Source organism: Athene cunicularia (genome assembly GCF_003259725.1).
Source record: "Athene cunicularia isolate RWA chromosome 4 unlocalized genomic scaffold, athCun1 chr4_part1, whole genome shotgun sequence".
NCBI lineage: Eukaryota > Metazoa > Chordata > Aves > Strigiformes > Strigidae > Athene > Athene cunicularia.
Window position 1 is genome coordinate 24907687 of NW_020799098.1, and position 3851 is coordinate 24911537.

The following is a 3851-nucleotide window of genomic DNA, read 5'->3' on the forward strand; positions in this document are numbered from 1 at the left end:
CCCGCCCCCCCTTTTTTTTTTTTTTTTTTAATTAAGGAATTAAATTTCTACTTCAGAAATCAAATTCTGGCTGAGGGAAGAGTTATCTTTTATATGAACACAAACTCAAAGATTGTGGACAAAGTAATATTAACTGGAGACACAGATATTCCAAGCAGCCATGTTAAATGTATAAATCAGTATTAAGGTAAATCCATTAAAAAAAAAAAAAGGGGGGGGGGGAAAGCTAACACTTTTTATTTCCCTCAATGGTAAATGAAACCTAAAGCTGGCAACAGAATGTGAAAGGCTCCTTAGGAAGAGGAAGGGTTATAGCATGGAAGAACTGAATCAACTTTTATGAAAATGGTTTCTGCAGGAACTAGATGAGGACTCTTTTCATAGCTCCTTACTGAAGGAAGGAAAAACCCATGATAATTTGGGGCTTTGATTGTATATATTAATGGTCCAAAATAAAATTCTGAATCATGATAAAATCTATACCTTTATTTCCTGGAAAGATAACTTATTTCAGATTTCCTTCAGGCAGGCATGAATTTTTAATGCACCCTAATTTCTCAGGCATTTTCCTACAGTATTTATTATTGTATATTCAGTATGTTACTGTAAGTAAAAATATGTCTTTAAAACTGACAAAGTTAAACATGTCTTTCTTGCTGCACCAGAATGTTCTTCAAACCAAAAGTTTAGCTGGAAATTGTGCAAATCAGTATCTAAACTAATCTTTTTAAACTGTAGACCCTCAAAGATAATTTGAGCATAGAAGAAAGGAAATCACAATTTGCTGAGTAGTCTTAGGCTGTATATAATCAGAAACATTAAAAGGGACTGACATTTCCTTGTTTTTATGGCCCGATTCTGGTAATTATACTATTTTAATGTGATTTATAATATAAGCAAGAACATAGTATTTTTACTTTGAGAAGGCAACATTGTAGGAACTAAAATGGAAAACCTGCTGTTAAAGCATTCAGGGAGGACCAGACTATAAACACTTGAGCCAAACAGCACAGATTACATGCTGTATGTTCAAACCACTCTAAGTAAAACTAAACCAACTGTATATTTAAGGACAGATAAAGGAATGGGAAGAAAAAAAAAAAAACAAAACAAAAAACCCCAAAAACCCACAATAGCAGATAATAGGTGATTATTGTGTTATGTTTGAAAAAGCTTTGTGAAAACTCAAAAAAAAAAAAGGACACATACAAAGAACCTCTCTTACAGTGATTATAATTATCTAGATATCAAAATCCCTCCTATTTAAAGTGTTAACTGTGGTAGCGAGAAATCTGCCAGTACCCAAATTAGTCTGGCATTTTCATGGTGTCAAATACTGTAATACGTACAACTGGCAAAGAACAACATAGTTTCATGCATCAAGTGCCAGCAGCAACACCCCACTAGCAGTGCAGTTTAATGGAAGCTATCAGACTCCAGCATACTGAAAGCCTCTCTCTTCCCCTTTTCTGGCAACCTTAAAAATGTAAAGACACAAGTCATTAGACTGGAATTTACATGACCTATTTTTGCAAACCTATGATTAACACATTACTAGCATCACACCCTTAAAGAAAAATGATATTTTTTTTTCTGATACTTGTCCAGACACTTGAATGCATGAAGTAAGGAAACAGTTCCTGGTACATCCATGAAACCATCACTTGACACCACATGTGCACACAAATTCTGATCAAGGCTTTTCCTTCAGATTTCTGGACATGTATAATATCACTGTATTGAATAATTATTTATTTTCCTTTTGTAAGTCATGGCAAGACACAACTTTTTGAAACTTACCAGCACGTCCTGTGGATGACTATGTATACGCTTTACATATTGTATTAGAAATGTAGTTGTTTGTCCTTGTTTATTTAAATATACTACAAGATAAGCACTAAGATAGCAAAGTGACAGGCAAACAAGCAATGCCTAAATCAATTTAGTTCCTAAAACATTAAATGCTTTGAATAGGAATTTCAAAATTTAACATTATTTTTATTGCGAAATATATATGATCCCACATATAAAACGTATTTGCCTTTCTGTTGCTGTGCTGCCACTTTGGGACTGTGATCCCTACAAGCTCTAGAGAAATTACTCTGAGCACCCTTCCGCAGTTTTCAGAAGGCAACTATAGTGAACTACCCGTGCGTAATTAGTTCACCTTAAAACTATCTATTTTTGCATTTGCTTATTCTTTATTGGCATTAAAACTAAAGTTACATCTCTAATGCAAACAGGTCAGTCCTGGTGGCAGAGGAAAAGTCTCTCTAGGCCCCAGAAGGAAGCAGCAGTGGGAGAACAAGTGACTGAGATACAAAGCTGGCCGTGACTTAAGGGTCTTTCGACGCATGTAAAATGAGGTGCTAAGTAAGTAGCGCTTTAGTAGTCTGCTGAAGGCCACTTCTCGTTTCTTTGAAGGAAAATGAGGGACAAATGACGGTGGGGGAATGCCACCTAGACCTTGAATGGGGTGAATCACAATGTGAGGGACCTTCGGGCTGGGAGACAACCTTACTCCCCTCGGGGGAAAATGCTTCTCCCCTTTCACAGCAGTGTTGCTGCTTCTGTTCCCTAGGAAGATCACAGCGGGGTACCTCCAGCCAACATCCTCCTGAGGCATTGTGCCCTGATGGGAGGCGGCAGAATACAGATGGAGGGAGGTATCTCGAGTCAATGGGGCACTCATCTCCTCATGGGAATCAGATGAACAAGCAGAAAGAAGTGGAGACCCTGCCTGTTATCTTGCTCGGACAGGCAGGGAGGCAGAGCTGACAAGGATGCCTATGGCTATATATAATGAAGTCCTGTCAGTAATGGGTAAACTTCGTCAGTAATTTTCCAACTATTATTTTAATGCCCGTTTGCTGACCGTGAAATTTCTCAGAGCAACAAACATCTATAAAATTACAAAAAAGTTTCCCAGTAAAACCTCCTCATCTTGAATGGTGTTGGTGGGGTTTTGTTTGGGTTTTTTAAGAGCTTTTCCCCTTTTCTTGATGATAAATTAAAAACTCTTGTTCAGGTGGCTTCACAGCAGTTCTAACTTAAGAGCTGCTATGATCATCTCAGTCTGTCAGGAGCATGTCTCTCTTCCCTTTCATCTTTCCATAATCTTCCATTGTCCATCCCTGTCAAATGCCCGTTGCTTGTTGCAGATAATGAAGCCTTCTCCTAATCAGTTGCTCCCCTGTTTTCCTGTTACAGGTCATACCCTCCACTGCAATCAGTGATGCCAGATCCCACCAGTCTCTCCTCGGTTTCCTTAAAAACTCTTAATTTCTTGTCTGCTTCTTACATGCCATTTCTCCTCCAGCATCAGCTCGCAGATCCAATGCATCATTCTGGACTGTAGGAGCCTTCTCTTCTACTGCGACTGTAGGAATTGCTTAGTAGAACTGGGCAGCAGCACCAGGAATTAAATATTCATGCTTTCTGTTACAAATTTGAAGCCTTGTCACTACACGGCTACTAGATTTCACTACACCCTTCTCGACGACTGTTATCTCCAGTGGTTTGCTGAACTGGCCTACGCCCTGTCACCAGCAGTATGCCCTCTGCAGGCAAGGCCTGTCTTTTCACACCGGTTTTCCTACACCGGTAGAGCGCAGTTACCCTTTGCGAAGGTGAACACGTGAAGCTGTATCGGCACTCAAGTTTTATCGGTAACCACGGGAGAAGTTGGCGGAAGCAGCCTCCCGGGGAGGAGAGCTGCTCTCAGCCGGCAGGCGGCGGCACCCCCCCAGCTCCTGCGTTTCTTTTCCTCCTGAAATGCCCCTTCGCGCGGGGCAGGTGCCGGCGAGCCCTCGCAGGACGCCTGAGACCGGATGCCGGGCCCCGCCAGCAGC